Here is a 20,107-nt window from a genome sequence, read left to right on the forward strand (position 1 = left end):
CTAATTCTGGGTTGTTTTCTACCTCCTTTACAGTCTAGACTGAAGGAATATCTCCTTTCTCCCCTAAAAAGCTTAAGAGAGAAAAAAACTCAACCCAATCATACAATTCACAGGTCCCAAAACAATTTATTAGTTTTCCATGTGCTTCCACTAATAAGGACTCAAGAGTCGGCCCCATGGCTTCATCACTACCATTGCGATGTGTATGTGTCAGAACAAGATTTAACTATTTTTTTCCAAGAGTTTCTAGTTTTTTATCAGGCCTACAAACAGCAAAATGAATCTCTAGGAGATAAATCCCATTAACAGCCAAATGCGAATATACAGATCAGGGAGAAGTTCCCAGAGAACTCCTTTTGAACTGGCATTTGTCTTTTCAGTGATACAGATAAAAGGCTCCTTGGATTACAGTTGTTTGGGAAATTTAATAATTTGGAAGGCCTATACAATGGAAGTGACCTTTGGAAAAATAAGGGCAGAGCGTCATAGAGAAAGTCTATTATTATAATATTGGCACAACAACAGTAACTTAAATAGAAACAGAAATCATGTTAATGTTTATTTTTTTAGATCCAGACCAGTATGTCTATTTGCCACACACAATGAATTTTTTGTTTTTCCTTTTAGCTAGGGCCAAGGATAGTTCAAGGTTTGGTTCTCAATAAATTCAACTTTCAAAAGAATAATCTGTAAAAACAAAAGTTCTATTTGAGCCCTTAAAGATTCTGATTACTGAACTTCTGACATGAAATAAATAACTGCAAATCAACGGAGGCTAATCCAATAGTGAAACACTCTATTTTTCTAGAATAACCCTCAAACGCTCAGTAGCTAACAACCTTCTTTCCCTTTTTTGATACCTGTTCGTCATTTCACTGTCAGTTACAGAACTTCCATTCAAAAGGAGAAATAGCAGAAGGAAAACATTCCAATTACTGTATTACCTGCAACTAGTTATCCACAGGAAATTAATTCACTTTGTAAATTTCTTCTAGTAAATTAACTTCCTTCAGCATATAACCACCAATGTTTATTAAAAAAAAAAAAAAAAAAAAAAACTCTTGCATTTTAGAAAATTATATAATTCAGTTCCAAAAGATACTTGTTATTACTGTCAGTATTATTTTTTTTAATTCTCCATCTGTAAGTTCCATCTTTCCATGCCATGCCTACACCTCCTTTGAACTCCTTCCTATAGGCCAGTATGTAAAACATTCACTGGCACGTGCTGTTACCATTAAGTGTCTCGTAATAAATAGTAGATGGCCTTCCTGATGCTCACGTATTATCTCTCCAATGTGGCTATCACTTATTCATTCAAAATCTACCAAGCTGGGTCAGTCATGTACCAGGCACTGCCCTAGAGCCTGGGGATACAAATGAAGAAGAGAAGCCACAATCCGACCTTCAAGGCACTGTAGTCTGGAAAGAGAAATCTCAACATGCTATTAGTGCCCAGAGAGGAAGAAGAGTTGTAAGGAGCAACCAGTTTAGCTGGATGGGTTAGGGGAAGCTTCTCAAATCGAGTTTTCGAATATGTAACAGCTCACCAGGCCAGACAACAAGATTCATTCTAGACAGAACTAAGATCCTTGAGTTCGGCACCTTCTTTCACACTTTTAAAATTTTAAACATGCCTAAGAAATATCTTGGCACAGCAGATGTCTAACAAATATTTGTGGTTCTAAATTATTCATGCTAGTCCATATGTGTGGATAATTGAGAGCTAATCTACACCTAAAATAGACTTGTGAATTATTTACTGGTTTCAAATGTCATCACTCACCCATAGATACGTATACTTGAGGTCTATATGAACAAATGTATTTGTACAGCTGTCTGTTGACTAAGAAAATAACCTCTTTTGCTGTAAATTTTTGTTTTTAAAGCACTTTTGCAAATACGGCCTCATTTAATAAAAATTTTAAAAATTAAATACTCTTTGAGATTTTTACTCCCCTCTTTTCTGATGGAAAACACATACTCACTGAGAAGCTTACAAGCTTAAATGATACCCAGAAAATGAGGAGCTAGGATCTAGGTGCTCTGAATCTGGCTTCATTCAGTTCTCCAGGGATTTGGAGCAAAATCCAATCAATCTAGCCACGCAACCTCCCCAGGCTAAAGAACTCCTTATATTTTGCTTTTAAAACCACCATCTGTGTTCATCCACACTTATCAACTAGCTATCACCATCCTCCCCGCCCTCTATCAACCTCACCCACACATACATTTCTATTTCCAGGTTGGAGTTGAGAAGCAGAAACTCTAACCCAGGGTGTATCCTGAGTATTATTTGGTTCTCTTTCGTTTATTTGTATAGGGAGTGCCTTTTGTGGTAATAATGTTTCTTCTAAAAGCAACCAAGGCTCTTGTATTTATGCACATAAAATTAGTTATGAGCACATGCTACAATCTGATAATTCTAGTCTACCTAGGACTATATACTTTCATTATTTACAGAATTAACACTTAGCATTTGGGTCTTAGGTAAACTTAAGCCTGATGGAAAGGTACAGAAAGTCAGTCTACTTTCCTTGTTTCGCGCTTTAGAATTATGGACTTTAGAACTAGGACATCAGAGATCATTTCATTCCACACCCTCAAGTTACCGATGACAACACGAGACGCAGGTGGGGAAGATTAAATGACTCGCCCATGGTCACACAGCTAACTACTGATAAACTATACACAGAACGTAAACCTGTTCTCCAGGTGACCCACTTTATGGATGTATTTATGACAACTTCCTTTCCTCCTGCCACCTAGCTAACTCTCTTATTTCTACTGACGTGTGCCAAAGAAAAAGAGGCACATTTAGGGAATTTAATCAGGTAAGCAAACCATATTAAGGAAGGGAAACCAACTCCAAAGAAAATCATGCAGACATGCTAAAATCAAATCATTATTCTTGGTTTGCTCACCACCAGGAAAGACATAAACTGGATTTGAAAGTATTCTTCTAGCACTCTATCTCTGAGGTCTGAAGTTTTGTAGCAAGAGGGTAGGATAAAATTATTTGTGACATGGGGATGGATTTTTCTTTTTCCTGTCTATTGATAAGTTTGAAGCTAAAATATACTTGTCATAGGCTATTAAGAAATCACCGCAATAACTAATTTTTTTTTATTTTTCTGTTTAATTACCAATCATTAAAGCATGATAAAACATGATAAAGCAATAACTAAATTTTGAACAGGATAAACACAGAATAAAAACCAAGAGAGAAATAGAGCACCGACTTTTAACAAATGACTTCTCCTTGTCCGAAAGTATAAAATGCCTGGAAGTATCAGAGCAATCACTCTCCTCACACTCACATTTTTTCATCATTTGTGGGAAAGATACATTTCTTCTCCCTCTTGGGAAGGGCCACCATCAGTACAGCAGCACCCGACACTGCAGTTCTCCCAATGAAAACCTTACCTTCCTGACTCAAATTATTCAATAAGCAGTTATTAAGGACCCGCTCTGGGCCAGGCCGTCTGCAAACTGAAGGGGACACACCAACCCAGTAAGTCATTTTACCTGCTTCCTAGAAGTTCATCAATAGGCTGGTGGTTCCAGAGAAAACCCCGAGAGCGCTACCAGCTAACTTTCTTTATTCCACAACGATTTACTGAATGCCAGGCACCAGAGAGAAAAACAAAAACTAAAGAGGAAGTTTTAAAAAGTAAGAGGTCCTTTCCAAATTTACCAGACAACTTGCTCTTTTGAATTACTGAACTCACACGTTCTTCTCCACGAATGCCAATCATGAGAAATGGACTGTGAAGGCTTTGATGACGACACCTAACCAAATATTTAGGTCAACGGCACTGTTTCCTTCATCTTTCTACTTTAAGAGGCCAAGCAGATACTGCCCTGGACCTTTACATATCTACTGTAAGATCCATATTATAGGAATGTGATTGATCTTACCAACAAACTGAGATGAGGTGCTTCCTATGTAGACAGATGCTTCCAGCAGAATGCACTATAAGCCTCTAAGGTCAAAGGTTACACTTTCTTGCCACCATAGAGTACATCAAAATAGTATGGGCAACCCTTCACGATGACAGCACCAGGCCAAGTTTGCAGGGTGACAGCTCTCTGCTTTTCCTTCTCCCTTCCACAAAAAGTACAAAAGGTATCAATTAGTACACAAGTCATCTGGCAAACATCCCATTTTCCTCTGAGTTTTTCTCCTTGAAATTAATCTAGGAAATCAACCCTTATGCGTCCTAGCCCATTATTATTTTTAATATTATTAGTAGCGGTGGTGGTGATGGCAACTTCTAGCTTTGCAGTTCACAAAATACTTACAAATATTACTGCACTCACTGAAAAATAATGGCGAGGGGATAATAGGAAACACGGTAGGCAACTATCTCAAATATCAAAAATCAAATCCAGTTTAACAGGAATTGAAAAAAACAAAGCATTTTCAGTCCTACCAAAGTGTCAAGAAGTGATTTTTATCAAAAAAGCATGCATGACTCTAGCAATACAAAATCACAAATTTCCCCTCAAATTAACCCTAACTAATTCAATCGGTGAATGTTAAGACCATAGTCTCAGCAAGAACCTCAGACGATCAATCTTTGTTACCTCAACCCCTTTCCCACTTGCCTTACCCAGTTTACAGCGCAAGAAATATTCTAAATAAGAAATACTTAGCAATGAGAAAGCTGCCCAAGAAAGACAAACTAACAACACTTAGCATTCGAGTGCCTTTTTAAGATTTAACATTTATTGTGCACCCACAAAGTATGAAGAACTAGGTTAGACACTGCCACACAAAATCATCTCATTAATCTCATGAGCCATGCCCAGATACTCCTGAATCCCCAAAACTAAACTGACTGGATCCCCAATATTAAATAGTTCTAATACTTGCAACCTTGATCTCACTTAATCCCTAGAACTCAAGTGGAACTCAATTTCTGCTGGAACTCGGCTCCTCCCTCTCACAGACTGAAGCATTTTTTAACGCTTTCTACAAGGTAATACTCACAAAAAACCCTTGTGCCTGTTTTCAAGCCCTTACCTCCAGAATACACACCATTCATGCCACATATGGCACAGGGTGATAAAACAAGCACTCTCGGATCACACCAGTTAAAGAATAAACCTAGAATGCTAAGGAAACTGAATTTCAGCTGGGCACACACCACTGGATTTTAAGTCTTCCCAACTCCGAGACTGCTTTCCAGGTCTCTGAATACAGAAAGCCTTCTCTATATGAGTGAACTACAGAAGGCAAGTTTGACCCACTCACATACTCATCAGAGAGACCTGGGGGAAAAAGAAAAAAATATTCCCACTGGCAGGACCACATTACAATGTTAACAACACATTACTCACCATTGTGCTGCAAGAAAGAACTTGCAAGTGGGCAAGGAACGTCCAGGAAGCCAAGAAAACAAACAAAACTCTCCCAGTCCTCAAAGCACAAACACATCCAAATGCCAAAGCAGGCCACGCTGTCCAGTTTAGACCCAGGTATGAGTGGGTAGAGAGGGAGTTGCAACAGGGGAGGGGAAGAAAGGAAAAGCATTCTAGGCCAGGTGTGCCTGTTAGCACCAAGGCAGATTTCTTGCTTGGATTCATCCAGAATCTTTTACACAAAGAAACACTGGGGGTGAGGGTGGGGGTGGGGGTGGGGTCACACCTATTTTTATAACTTGATTTATTTATGTAATCAAAGAGACCATGCAATATATGCAAATAGCAGCATGATGTGATAATGGTTGCAGACATTCTCTTTGGAATCCATCAGCTCTATATCTAAATCCTAGCTCTGTCACTTTCTTGCTGTGTGACCTCGGGCAAGTTATTTAACTTCTCTGTGCCCGAGCAGGGACCTCATCTGATATTCACTGTGGTATCCTCATCATCTTAAACAGTGCCCAAATATTCTGAATCAATTAACCAATATTTCATTAACACAGTAATAAATATTTTAGCTGAATTAATCTGTAAATAGGTACAAAAGCATCTAATGGAATTGCTGAATATTAAATAAGGTAATATATAAAGCACTTAGTGTAACTCAGAATAGGGTCTCACTATTAAATGGTAAAGTTTTCTTCCCTTTAATTCTCCGCCAGCTCAGAAGTTATAACAGAAGAGTCATGGCAGGAGTAAGACGGGATAAAAACTGTGGAAACCAACCACTGGAAGATGTTTACTATCAGGGACCTGGTCATAATATCCGGGAATATTTCATCTTGGCAGATGAAATTAAATTACAGTGCCTGACCCTTCTAGTAGCTACATAATAAATGTCAATTGATCCAGAAAATGCTGTTTTGAGTCTTCAGGTGCCTGCTACCAGCTAGATTAAAAGCCTGGCTGAAAAGAAAAGGGGTGAGAAAGGGCGGCACCTTAAATATACCTGATCATATTTAAAAACCAAACATAAAAGGACGCTTTAGAAGGCTATGCAATGCTCTAAAAACTTCCCATTAACAAAAATACTCCATTGATTCACAGTATTTACTGGCCTTTTTAGGTAATAAGATCTGTGTAAGTAAATTGTTCTTAACTACTGACAGGGTAAGTAAACTTGAAAGATCTAGGCCCAAAACTCTCTTCCTCCCTTTACTCCAGAAAGACGAATGGGCCTTTGAGGCTCGTGCATCCACAGCCTGTAAGCAAAGCAGCCTATCTGCGTGCAGGGGGAAGGGCTATTTCATCCTGAAAACTGGAGGTCGGAGAGTATATGCAATGAAATCCCAAATTGGAAGGAATCTTTTTCCTTGACCATGAAGAAGTGAGTCTCACGCTGACAGACCCACGCATCCACATTTAGTGTCTCCCTATGAGGAAAACCTATGCAGAACTGAAACAGCCTGTGGTTAAACCTCATCATAATGTGGTCTTCGCGTTCCCACTTCGCTTCCCAGGCGTCCGCAGTCTTTTTAACCACCAGACTTCCTAAGCAGCAGGACGGGAGTGCACAGCAGTCAGAACCATGGGCTCGGCACCAACCTGTCGTGCTCCTGAAGCACAAACGGAAAGCAGTCGCTTCAACGGCTTCCGTACCAACTGAGACTGTTGGGAAGATTGTTGGGCAGACGCTTTCTATACCCGAGGCCTAACCTTTCAGAAGGCAGATACCCAATAACGTGTGTTGTGGAGGGTAAGCGCTACCCTGGACGAGTCCCTTCAATTTTCTGGGCCTCCTTTTCCTCACCTAGAAAATGATGACAATATGTAAATTTCCATTCGGTTCTAAAATGCGATGTGATGGTATACATACCACCACATAGTCTGTATTTGTTTCTCACATTTCTTTACATAGATCTCCTATTTAACCCAGAATGCACATTCCCAAGGGGCCAATTCTCCTACCACTTGTTTATTGACTGGGTAACACTTCCCTGACAGCGTACAGCATCTTGCCCAAATTCCAGGACACAACAGGTGTTCAGTAGAAAGGAATTTATTGTCTCAACCAGGCAGCAAACATCAAGGGAAATTTATGTAGATGGTTTCTTAGAACCTTCATTTCCATCATGAACTAGTATATTACAGAAAAAGACACAAAGATATGCGAGAGAGAGAGAAGGAATTTAATACTGGTAAAACGAGAGGTCACCTTGTGCCAAATAGCGAGGAATTTATTTTAGGCAACCAAGGAAGCTAGGACGCAGCAAATCTGAAGTCTAACTCTCAGATTTTATTTTCGGAATTCTGAGAAGTATGGGAAGTCTCTACCCCTGGTCAGCAAACAACAGGGCCCAAGTATTCTTCATGTCAGGTAACCCTGTCCTTAACTCGGATGGAAAATTTCAGAAAATGCATAGTCGCACACTCGGCCAGGTGAGCTCCCAGGTCAAAGACAAAAAGCAAATGCTCACAAAGGAACTCAGAAGAGCAGATACGTTTTTAAAACAGATGAGAACTCACTGTGGACAACAGTTTTGTTGGCAGCATTTTATTTTCCCAATGTCTTGCCTCAGTTCCTCACATCGGGTTATCCCCATGTAAATATCAAAATTTACTAACACTAAAGCTTCGAAGAATTCTTTTCCTTTCATGTCAGTTATTAATGATTCAAAAGGCACTAGCAGACCGACTCATTTTAAATGACCCTGACTTTTCAAAGAACTATTTTAGAACACAAAACTGCTCCTTTCAAAGCTGAATTCTATAGATGAGATTTTCCAAATAGGTATGCAGCCCTCATACAACTTTGTTACACGTCAGGTACAAGGTTTGTAAAGAATTCTAAGCCAGGTTCTGAGGGATGAAAGGAAACAGAACCTCTTTAAATGTTTATACCTATCTCCTTTTTCCATTCCTGTTCTTCACTCCTAGTCTAATATCTGCAAACTCCTGCTCTCTTGTTTCTTGGCTCCTTTCCTTGACTTCTGCGTCCCTTACCCTTTATTCTAAGAGCTCTTGGGAAACTACAGGTAAGAGTCTCGTGCGTCGTGCCAGGAGCTGGGGTTCTTGCCCTCTTCCAGTTAAGTCTCCAAATAAAGTCAAGGGCCACAGGCAATTTTCTCTTCCACGGTCCCCTCCCCCCTACCAGATCTTTCTTTTCAAGACTAGGAAGCAGACATGGGGGCGCAGGATAGGGTTGGGGAGTCACTTACTCAAAGGAAAGGTAAGTTCATTACAGCCAACTCTGTCACTACTGACTGCAAGTTTTTATCCCAGGCTTGTCTCCTGGAGCCTATTCTGGTCAACAACCCTCACATAGGCCCCCACACGTTTTCCAGTTACACAAAATGTGGGCTAAGACAGAAAAACATTTTATCCAAAATCTGAACTAAAGATAACTACAAAAAAAGCCAAAACAAAACAAAACAAAACAAAACAAAAAAAAAACAGTTACAAACCGAAGCTCAGAAATGCATTTTAGAATTACAAGTGGATTTGGGATTATCCACCTGGGATTATCCGCCTCAGAAAAGGTCCATGATAACACGCTCCACAACCCCAAGCATAAATCCAGACCTGACATATTAGGTTTCACCATATAATATTGCTGATGTTTGACTGTTTTTACCTACAAAACTGCAATTTCATATAGTTCAACTCAATATTTAATTTCTTCTGGGCGGGAGAGGGAAGAGCTTCTGTGAGGCCAAATGATGTTATATTAGGAATATAATTCTAAAATGAAAAGCTTCAAAATATTCTGAGATACCTCTGGTCTCAATAAAAAAGTAAGGTACCATTAAAAATATATGTCCACAGTGTATATGTACATATGTGTATATTAGGCCAAAGACTTCCTGCTTCTGTGAACAGATAGAGAGCCTGCTTTTTCTCAACGCCCGTAACCCATCTCCAAGGAAGGTATCAAGACCTTGATGACAATAGCAGAATTTGATAGCTAGTGAAATCAGTCACAGGAGCACACTGACTCAAACACCATCAGGACCAACTCCCAGGAGTTTCCTCACTGGGATGATGTCAGCGATCAATTCCCATTCCATTTCTCAGAGAATGCTTGCTCGCATCTCCTGCAGGAAGTCAGTCCTGACTGCTCTCACCATTCCTGTGCATTTTTACATAATGTTCAGGCTACATGTTTGTTTATAAGCTTTATTCTTCTTGGGGGCCGCGACCATGCTCATAATGAAACTAACAGTGCAAAGGACTGTCTTTTTTATTCAGTAATTATGCATTTAGCCACTAATAGTTACTAAATGCCTACTCTGTGTAAGTTACTGTGGCAAGCCCCACAAGGGATACAGAAAGATAAAAGAGACATCCTATCTGCTTTCAAGGAGCTTACAGTGTAGAAGAAGAAGTATGTCAAGGGCACAAATACACTAAAATACAAGAATATACAACTACTACCAGACAGTACCAATAAAAAGACAGGAGGATTCAGAAATGGAAACGATCATATCCTGTAGGAGGAAAAACAAAATCAAGAAAGTTTTCATGGAAAATATGGTTTAAACTGGGACCTTGATAGTTAGGATATTTATTGTATCAGGGCAGGTGGGGAGAGCAAACACGTTTAAAGATGAGATGATTAAACGTACTAGATCTACATGCAGACACATGAAAAACAATGTTGGGAGAAAAAGTTGCAAAAGGATACATTTGGTATGAATCTATTTACAATATGTGGTACACAAAACTATACGTTGTGTGTGTATATATATATATATATATATATATGTATATATATTTTTTTAAGTATATAACATTAAATGGAATGATACATATGAAATCATTTCCCAAAAGGAAGTGGAAAGGATACAGAGCAGGACGTTAACTGTTCTAACATTTCATATCTGAAAGTGAGCGAGGTTTCTAAAACAAACATGACAAAATGTTAGTATCCATTAAATTTGGGTTGTGGGCTCAAAATTGTTAGGGTTTTCTCCCTGAACTTTTCTAAATATTTAAAATATCTCATTCTACAATCTTTTTAAATTAAGAAAGGACCAGGTGCGTGGAAAATAGTGGAGTCATTAACATAAAAATAATAGGAGCAGGATGGTTCCCCCAAACTTTAGGGGACCACTTGATGAGTTCGGTTTTAGACTGAAGATGATCCTTTATCTCCCTCCCCAGCATGCACGTAGGGCGGCGTGGGGTGGGGCTGACAAATATGGACGAGAAGGAAGTTGTGACTGCCATCCTAAATCAGATATCTGAGGGGAGGGAGAACCACCTTCCCACATAACATAAATGCCGGTGTAACTAAGTCATCTGTCTCCCCTCCAACAAAGCCAAGGAAACTTCCAGTTACACAGGAATTCAGATAAAGACTCACTGTGAGTAGCTATTCTGTGCCTCCTATCTCCCGTCCCCTCCCCCAAACACTCACAAACAAAAACAAAATGTACCCGTGCCCACTTGAGAAAGAATTAAGAATTGGCAGCACTGCTTAAGTGGATGGGTTCCAAACCAAGGCCCTTCCCTGGAGAAGATGTTGACAGAGCCCAGAGAAAAGAGTAAAGAAATCACAACCCGGTTTTGAGGAAAACTTATCAATGGGAAGTATCCATCTTTCCACATCCCGTGTCCCAACTTTCCCCAGGGGACTCTGAGATGTCCCCTATCCTGTTCTTCTTCAGCAGAAAGGACTAAGGCATAAAATCCAAACTTGCTTAGCATTTTAAACCCAAACAATTTCCCTTCACAAAAATCCAATGAAATTACAAACACAGAGAAGAAAGACTTGGAATCCAAATATAATGACATACCTTGTTTTTTTAGATATACTTTTTGTCAGTGCCGGTTTATTACAACCTCTTTCTTTTACCAAGGTTTCACTGGCACAATTTAAAACTAAGTTTAAAAGAAAACAATTTGAAGGGAGCTTTGCAGGAGAGAGAAAACGCACCTGCACGCTCAATAAGACAAATACCTTAACATTCTTCTCTCTCTGACTCATTACAGCTGAATAACCAAACAGCCTACCCCAGGTCACAAGTCCCTGATTCCCAAGGTACCCGCGGAGCAGACGCTCCTTGTCAGACCTGGGAAAACACCGGTTTACTTAGGACTGGTAAGGCCAGTGGGACGGAATGACAGAAATCCCGGTCTTCTAGCACAGTGCAGGGTGGCAGAATGTAACAAACCCTGGGATGGACCGTAAGGGAATGAGAGAGGTGGACTAACATTTATTAATCACCTACCAGGTCACAGGCACTGAAGATTGAATTCCAGACCAAGCTATCACTAACCTACTTCAGTGATCCTGGGTAAATCTCAGGCATTCCATCTGAAGATGAACGAGGGAGCCTCAGAAAGCCTAACAGTCTCTCCCGTTCTGATTCCATGATTCTACAAACGTGATCACTTGACAGCATATGTGTTCCTGTGAAGCATAAACAGCCATTTAAAAAGCCTTCGCTGTGTTCCTTTTCAATCCACTCTAGACACCACCATCTTTCTAGAACATGACATTCACTTTATCACCCAATGTGTGTGGCTCATCATTTACTTCAGCACAAGAGACAAGTTGTCCACGATAAGCCTTACCTACTCCCCCAGCCCCATCCCTGCCTCCAACCCTGTTCTCCAGCCATAAGAATGACCCGAGGAAGTCTGGCTGTTTCATTCTTTTAAGCCAGGGGTGTCCAAACTTTTTTCAATGTTTTTCACCAAGGGCCAGATGCGGTAAAACACACAAACAGCCAGGCCACTCACTCAAGGTGAAGTACGTATTGCCTCACCTGGTTTATTTAAGTAAACTAAATATATTTTTGGAATTTGCTGCAGGCCAATTAACAATGGATCGCAGGCCACAGTTTGGACACCCCTGCTTTAAGCTTTTGTTCATGTTTTCTCAGCCTGGAGTGTATTAATACTTCTCCCTGTCATCTGTAGCTAGGTATATCCTTAACTCATCTTGCAAGACTCAGCTCAAATGTCTTCTCCTCTGAGGGGCACTTTCCAACCTCTGTATGCCCACGGCAGAACTGACCTTTAGGCCCCCCCTTTCCCTCGGACGTACTTCTATGTGGCGTCTATCATGCTTCATGCCATCTGGATATTCCATGTCTGTCTCCTCCCACTAGACCCGTAAGTTCTGGTAGGTAGAGACCTTTTCTGACTCATCTGCTTCCTCAGTGCCTACGGCAGTGCTTCCCAGATGACACACACTCAAGGGATAGTTGATGGAGTAGAGGAACACAAAACAGGAAAGGAGAAATAAATCGGTCAAGATGGCCTGAAGAGGGGAGAACAGTCAGTGTCTGTCAGTACCGCCATCTTTGGCCTTCTGTTCTCTCCCCACATTCTAGTCTTCAGAGACCTCGTTCACTCTCTTGGCTATAGTTTCATCGGTGCCAAAGGACTGCAAAACCACACTTCCACACGGAGCAAGCCCCACCTCTGTGCCAGCTTTAGGCTCATCCCTAACAATTGGACCAGCTTTCACTTGGAACAGCTTTCACATTGACACCTGAAATCCAACAGACCTCAAATGGAACTCAACATATCCCCCTAAAAATAACGAAACCTTCCTAACTTCTTTATCTCAGTCAGTGTCTCAGAAACCCAGGCTTTAAAATGTCATAGTCATACTTGATCACGCTCCTTCATCTTCCACGTCCAGTCCTCACTGATGTCAACGTTTCCAATCTGCCTTTCACGCTTTCCTTATTCCACTCGCCACAACTCTAGCTCATCAGCTCACACACCCCAAGTGCCAAGCTCCCCCTGCTCCAACCCAACCAATCTCTCCTATTATCATCATAATATCCTAATCAAAAGTTCTCAGTGGGTCCCAATTTCCGATCATTTAAAATCCAAGCACATACGCCTTGCTTGGAAGCCCGCCTATGTCCACAGCTCCAAGCCCACCCAATCACCTGTTTGATTACTAGTCACTGCTGCTCACAGGTGAGCCTCATCCCTGCCTCGAGACCACCCCAAGGACGTCCCTATTCCAGGCTTTTGCTTGAGTCCTCTCAGCTCCAAAATAAAATGACTGTTGTTGTTGTTGTTATTTTCTCTATCCCTGTACCTAACACAGTTTCATCTATTTTTTAAGATCTGGAATAAGTGACAGTCCCTGTGACAGCACTCATACTACCTGTGTACTCCTTCCCCAACATACCTATGGTATGAAGTCTAGAGCACACACGCAGTCGATACTATACTTTCACATTTAAAAATGTTATCTTACCTAATCCTCCATAGCACCTAGCATAGAATACGTACACAGAACTACACACAAAGACTAATAGTTCTGTAATTCCTCCCATCCAAAACTATTTCTTTGAGGAAATAAAGGGATAAGACACAATCCTAAAACACACAGTTGAAAGTAAACTTGAACGACACACGCTTCCTGAGTTTTCCACCGCTGATTTCCAACTCAGAGACACCAGTCTCCTGACACAAGAGGTAAATAATAATCCTGTGCTCGTGACATCACAAGCACATAGTTTGGTAATGATGATGAGGAGGTGGGGGGGCAGGTAGGAATGAAGGAAGGCAAGCAAGTCAACTGAAAGAACAAGGTTGAAAGAACAGCTGTGTGATTTTGTTGTTGTTTCTTCTTAGATGGGGACGCTTCTCCCCATTTGTTAATTTTTAATTGGCCACGTTTTCAGATAAGTTTACTTTGGGAGGAAATATCTGACAGATTTTCAGTGGAGCTGACATCTGGATGAGCCTCTACAAAGCCCAAGCTTTGAAAAAGCCACTTTAATCTTCACCAACGCAATATCACGCGATAGGATTCTTCCAGACACTGAGTGGCATCGCCTCCTGATTGGTCACCGTCAGGCAGACCACCGAGAGGCCACACTGGACCCGCACGCATTTTGAAAAGAAATTGGTCTTCATTAACATATAGTCTCATCTTAATTATCCACAAATGGATTATTCATTTAACGGACTTCTGGGGCCAAATGCTTAATCCCAGATTGACTGCTCTTCACCGTCAGGTAACACAGGCATAGAGATGCCAATTCATTTCAACATCCGTATGATCCACAAAACACAGAAATAAATCTGGTTTAAAAAATGATGCATTTTCAAACCAAGAAATTCCTTTAAGTTCTGAATTACCTACACTCGTGCTCCCTACAAGAGCAGCGATAACTGAAAGGTAAATGCACTTCAAACATGATACTGCCCTTCCCATAAGCTATTGAGGAGAATCCAGCCATAGCCTTGACACGTCCCCACAGGTCAGTACAATGTGACACAGGCACAAGCTCAGCGTAGTAAGGTGTGTGAATACACACACTTGTACAAGGAATCTTACGTCTCCTGGCTGACCCTTTCAGGCCAGCATGGCCCAGAAGACAAGAGTCACAATGTACTGGTGCCAGCCTGACTCCTTGTCCCCGAGTTCCTGGACCAGAGGGCTCAATATTTCTTATTAAATCCATCCTTTGTTCAAGGACCTACAGTAACTCTACTGACCCTTCCATCAACACCCAACAGTGTGGCCTCTGAGTCCCTTCCACCCTCTTGCCTGCTCTACCCACATTCTCTCCAGTCACTCTCATTCGATCCCCCCAAACACGACGTAGTCACTCATTCATACCATCGATGCACACTGTACATTCCATACTTTCTGCCTGGAATATCTTTTCTTTTGCTCCTAACAATACTTGAGCGCTCACACATAGTTTATAGATAAAGATGGAGAAGTAACTTGTCCAAGGTCACATAGGTAGTAAAAACTACAGCCAAGATATGAACCAAGTTCCATCTAATTCTACAGCCCAGGCCTCTTTATGACTAATCCGTTGCCTCTCAAGTCCATTTCAAATTCTACTGATTCAGAAATCTTTCCTAATTCATCTCATTGATTCTTTGTTACTTCACGTTTTTCTAGGCTTCACATACTCCATTTGCAGTGCAAATTGGGTTTTGTTTCTGTCGTTTCCTGAATGTCTGCCTTCCCATTTACTATATATCATCCACCTTCCCCAAACCCACCAGTCCCAAGGGCAAAACATCTGTCTTCACATCCTTTATATCTCCCCAAAGCCTCTCACTGGAGCTTAGAGATTGCTTTATCTACAGAAGTGTTCAAGCATTATTCAGCAAGGATTTACTTTAAATAAAAACAAAACAAAAAACCCAACTCTCTTCTTTTATTAAAAAATCAACTGAATTCAGGCATTCATGATAAAACTGCCCTGCAACTACATTCCAGTTACACAAATTTTAATTTTCTGAATTTATCAGGGGCTGTTGATAAGATTCCACAGTCTGCCATTCCACAGCTCCTAAACTTCCATAGGAAAGATACTGCTGAAGTCACACTTCAAAACATGGTTTTGGGATTTTTCCCGTGATGGGATGAATGTTTGGAGTAAGAAGATGGGGTGCTCACTTACGACATCCTCTGCCAGCGTCCTTAGCATGTTTGAGACATTCAGATTTAAAACTTTAACAGGTGGTATTCAGTGCCCCATAACAATCTGAAAACTGATTTTTAATACTGACTTATTCCATCATAATTTACCAAACAAAGCCCTCTGAGAATAGTGGTGGGCCATTGGGCTGTCCTACTCTTATTCCTAGATTTATTCAACCCCTTCAATCCCCACCCCCACCCCGAGGTAATAATATATGTAGCTCCACTAGGGGAAGTTGCTAAATACAAATAGAAATAGAATTTGCCAGATATTATCACTAATATTGACACCAACCAACCCAGAAATTTAAAAAAGTTACTGATAGTCAACAGACTCTGGGAGGGTGTGTGTGATTTTTTAAAATTAGGTTTTACCCTCCAAATTAAATCTTTTTCCAATAGGGGTCTCAAAAGAGAGAGATTAAGGAAATAAAGGTTCAGGAAATTTTCCAAGTTGTTGGTGACATAATGCCACCAAGTCCAACTAATAATTAGCATTCGTTACTGGTCTGGCAACGTTTACCTTTCTTTTTTTTCCACAAAAGAGTCTTTAGTCAAATCAGGCAACAACAACAACAAAATTAGTAATAGTTTGGGAACTATCTTCCTTCCATCTTTCCTTCCTGCTTGAATGCGTAATGTCCACAGTGGATATCTGTTCAATTCTAAATTATTCATGTTAATGGATAATTATCAGCAGAAAAGTGCTGACACTCCAAAATGGAAAAAAATGAAAAATAACCTATTTCAGTTTTGGACTATCTTTTCAGCGTATTTACCTTCTCAATTATTCCTAGCACGAACTAATATTTGTGCTCATTTACAATCCCTAAGTACACAGTAACTGGCCACTTACTCAGGGAGGTGCTCTGAGCCATGCCTGGTAGCTAGTGGAAATTAGGGCAGACTGGTATTCAGACCCCAGGTGAGCAACACCAATTTCATTTATTTTACAGTTCTGGTCAGCCGGCAAGATTATCAACAGACTAGCACAGCAGTACGGTTACTCAACTTTAAAGACCTGCTCAAAAGAACAATGAGGACAAAGAGTATAATTGTTTGCCTATAATGTATTCATTTGTAAATTATGCAGAGCAAATGTTTAATTACAAGTCTGATTCTCCCCAGGCACCCGCTTAAGTCCCTGCCGTCTCTTCACCCCATCAGGAATGCAATGTCGCTTACTACGAAGAACATTTGCAAAGTTACATAGTGTGGAAAACATTTTTTAAAAGATTTAGGATTAGCTACCCTTTGGGACTAGCCTTACCACCACCTCTTCTGCCTACTCTGTCCTTTCCCACCTTAGAAATAGGTTCTGAAAAACAAAGGGATCCGGCCTCTTCAATGATCCCCTAACTATACAGTATGAGAAACCAAAGAGTGAAAAAATTACCAGGTTCTGATTTTCTAACAAGCATTTTATATACGTACTTATAAAAAGATAAGGAAAATACAAGTCCAAGTGCCGCTAATTCTTGCTTTTGCATTCATGAAAACTCCCTGTAGAGTTTGGGGAGAATCTCTTACATAAAATTTCCGCTTCTTTCAGCTTAATATTCATATCTGTATTTCGCCCAGAAGAGCCACCTACGTTAGACCGACTACCTAGACAGGGAGGGAGAGAGAGGGTGGGAGGGGGGAAGGGCGGGAGGGGGGAGAGACTCAGAGCGCTGGTCCTTGTGAGCCGACAGGCTAAAAATACGCCGGCCCAGTAAACAAACCCCATTCCATCCCGACCAGAGCCACACCGTTAACCTAGTAATTATGAGAAGAGGAGTGAGATCACGCAGCCCCCAGCTTACTCATCATCAGCTTCTAAAGTTTCCATCGGCTCATGGCAACTTTTCTTTTTTCTAAAGTTCATAAGCCTGCCCGAGAATCTCCCCCCCAACACACGCACACGTCTTTTTCGCTCCCTTCCTCCATTACTGGACGCACCTCAGTTTGGATGCCGACAGGGGAGAACGAGCTTGTTGCCTTTTCATTTTACTTTTACCTGGAGACTTTACAATGAACTTGATCCTACGATGGGGTAGTAGCAGCCTGCACTCCTAACCACCTTGAAACTCCACCATCCCTCCCGGAAAGTCTGACAAGGGGGAACCGTCCAAACTGCCCAGCACACTTGAAAGGGAGGCCAGGAACGGGAGAGGGGGGCGAGGAACGCGGGGCGCAGGTGAGAGGGAGGAGTAACGGGGGGAAGGTTGGCACGAAGCAAAGCACAGTGAGGGCGAGGAGGGGGTGGCGGGAGGCGATGGCTCCGGGCGAAATATAACCAGAAAGGAGAAGGGGGACAGTGGAGATCAGGGGTCAAGAGTTTGAGAGACTGAAGAGGTGCGAGGGGCGAGAGCAGACGGGGGGTGGGTGACAGGGCGGGGGGCTCCGTTACCCTCGCGGCTCCCGGGGCAAGGCCCTAGGCCGGGGCGGAGCGCGGGGCCCGGCCGCCTCTCCTCATTCCTCTGCTGTGACCCCGGGGTCCGGCCGGCCCCTCCCCCGACGACGATGGAAGCGGAGGCGGTGGCGGAGACTGCGACCGCGGCTGTTGCTCCGCACAGGATCAGGAGCTGGAGCCAGACGGGACTGATCCACACTGGCCTCCCCCCGTGGCTTTTTGCCTACTCCACACCCGGCCGCCACTCCGACTCCGGCGACTGGTTCAGGATCGGTGATTCTCGGCCGTCCGGCCGGAAACAAGCGCCAGTTTCCGGCCGGAGCGGGTTGGTGGTGACACCCAAGCCGCCCCCGGGCCTCCTCCCGCCCCGCCCCGCCCCGCCCCGCCCCGTAGCAGCCCCGCCTTTTGCGCCGCTCCGGGAGCCGCGGCCAATTTGGCGCTTGCCCCGCGCGTGACCCCGTGTTTGCCTGGGCGCTGTTCCTGCAGCCCCTGGTCTGGAGAGTCCTTGAACCAGAGCTGGAGGGAGACAAGGTGGATGGACTCTTGAGACTTTGAGGTGGACCTCGTTGGCTACTGCCCTTCGGGAAGAAGCAGAAAGGGGCGGGGTGGTTCTAGAAAGGTGAGAGGGATGAAAATACTTCAGAATGAGAAGACTGAAATTCTAGTTACTCTACTCAATCATTCTGGACTGACCAGAGGAAAATGAACAACGCTTCTTCCAGACGCGTCTCTGCCCCGTTATGCACTCTCCATCCTTCGCTCACGAAGCGAACGTACCCTTCTCTGTAAACACCCGATATTTATTAACGATGGTGGCCTATTGACACATCTGCCTTAGACTCAGCACAATCAAAAAAAAGTTATGTGGCACTTTTTTTGGTAATGCCTTTTAACAGCATGACAGCATAATGCAATTCAACAAAAATTTATTGAGTCCCTACTATGTGCAAGGCACTGCTCACTGACCCTGGGAACACAAAAGGAACAAGACAATTCCAGGCATCAGGGATCTTACACTTTAGTAAAATACATAAAACTATATTCTATACAGCAGAACTCACATACGTGCAATGGGAGTTGCAATGGCTCTGAGAACATAAGCTTGCCTGACACATAACAGACCTTCCGTGTTTGATGACTGAATAAATAAATATTAGGAGAATGCAGACTGTTTCAGGTGAGAAGTGCCATTTAATAAATACCTCTTATGATAAACACAAAATGAGGCCAGTCCCTGCTATAGTCTGACCAAAGAAATCCTGAATTTTCATTCAGATTCCTAACATGATGGCACCCGGTCCTCATATTCTAAATGTTTATTGTCTGCATTGTGCCTATTCGGTCTATTTAAAAACGAACATTACAGTCACCTTTTCTGTCTCCTCACTACTTGCTGAAGTCCTCAGTTTCAAAACAGGAGGGATGGAGCATAGATGTTTTAGAATTATCCAGCTCAAGGCGAGGATGGAAAATCGACACCTGAAACAGGAAACTCCCTAGACATGTATATCTCTTGGGGATACCCTGGGTTTAGAGTTGAAGATTTGGGGCTGGGCCTAGGGCCATACTAAGTCCAAGCAGGTCAGCGTGCCTTGCGTGAGGCACGCCCAGGACTAACTAACAATACAGGTTGGCAGGCAGAACCATTTGACCTGGGCTTCAAGCATGTGGGGACTGCACATTCTGGCTACGGCTCAGTGGCAAATTTCAGGGGAAAAGTAGAATGAGACTTAGTCATTTAAGTTGATCCTAACTGAACTCCATGGATCACACCCACCCCTTACGAGCTAAGTCCGAGGTAAGAGGACAGATCCATAGGTGAGGAGCCTCAAAAATCTAAAGCTGTCTTGTTTCACCAATGCCCTCCCAAGCTAAGGGTATGCCCATCTGTTTACGTCCTTCTAGTCCTAACTCCA

General features: G+C 42.3%; 1 protein-coding gene across 5 annotated transcripts in view; it reads right to left on the reverse strand.

Annotated features, from left to right (window-relative positions):
• Window positions 1-18,494, reverse strand: part of OTUD7B (OTU deubiquitinase 7B) — a 49,834-nt gene extending 31,340 nt beyond the window's left edge. For 2 of the 5 annotated variants that reach the window (XM_074318950.2, XM_074318947.2), the window contains exon 1: window positions 18,189-18,494. The gene's annotated coding sequence lies outside the window, so the exon portion shown is untranslated. Of the gene's footprint in view, window positions 1-3,921; window positions 4,109-5,346; window positions 5,515-6,975; window positions 7,181-18,188 lie in introns of those variants that run through there. The other 3 variants (XM_074318949.2, XM_074318948.2, XM_019739849.3) reach the window with 3 other exon arrangements.
• Between the last annotated feature and the right edge of the window lie 1,613 nt (window positions 18,495-20,107).

The sequence above is a fragment of the Rhinolophus sinicus genome, chromosome 7 (assembly GCF_057876585.1).
Source record: "Rhinolophus sinicus isolate RSI-liver-muscle chromosome 7, RSI-T2T, whole genome shotgun sequence".
NCBI classification, from domain to species: Eukaryota; Metazoa; Chordata; class Mammalia; order Chiroptera; family Rhinolophidae; genus Rhinolophus; species Rhinolophus sinicus.